Source organism: Eriocheir sinensis, unplaced genomic scaffold (genome assembly GCF_024679095.1).
Source record: "Eriocheir sinensis breed Jianghai 21 unplaced genomic scaffold, ASM2467909v1 Scaffold585, whole genome shotgun sequence".
NCBI classification, from domain to species: domain Eukaryota; kingdom Metazoa; phylum Arthropoda; class Malacostraca; order Decapoda; family Varunidae; genus Eriocheir; species Eriocheir sinensis.
Window position 1 is genome coordinate 39,236 of NW_026111926.1, and position 696 is coordinate 39,931.

Here is a 696-nt window from a genome sequence, read left to right on the forward strand (position 1 = left end):
AAGGGAGGGAGAAAGTATGTAAGTTAGTAAGTAAGTAGGAAGGAAGGAAGTAATGAAATGAAAAAGGAAGAAAGGAGGAAAGGAAGGTAGGAAGGAAGAAAGGAAGAAATGAAGTAAGGTAGGCAGGAAGGAAGGAAGGAAGGAAGGAAAGAAGGAAGGAAGGAAGGAAGGAAGAAAGGAGGAGGAGGGAAGGAGGAGGAGGGAGGAGGTAGGGAGGAGAAAGGAAGGGAGGAAGGAAGGAAGGAAGGAAGGAAAGTAAAAATGCAGAAAGGAGGAAAGGAAGGAAGGAAGAAAGGAAGGAAGAAATCAAAGGAGAAGAGAGGTTGTCGGTGGGGCGGAGGAAGAGAAAGAGAAAAAGAGAGAGAGGAAGCAGAAGAGTGCGTGCGAGAAGAATAATGTAAGAACAAGACAAATGGGTTAGGTGTGAGAAGAATGAAGACAGGAAGCAAGGGAGGAAGGAAGAAAAGAAGAAAGGTGTGGGGGGGGGGGGGGTTCCAGGTATTGTTAGAGAAAAGGAAGGGAAGGTAGGAGGAGCTTAGTGAGGAAAGAAAGAAGGATGCGAGGATGAGAGGAACGCAAAGATGGAAGGAAAGAAGGGAAGGAAAACATCAAAAGGGAAATAAAAAGAAAGATAAGTAAATTTAGAAAGAAACAGGAAAGAATGAATGAAGGAAATGTGTAGAAAAAGAGAAATTG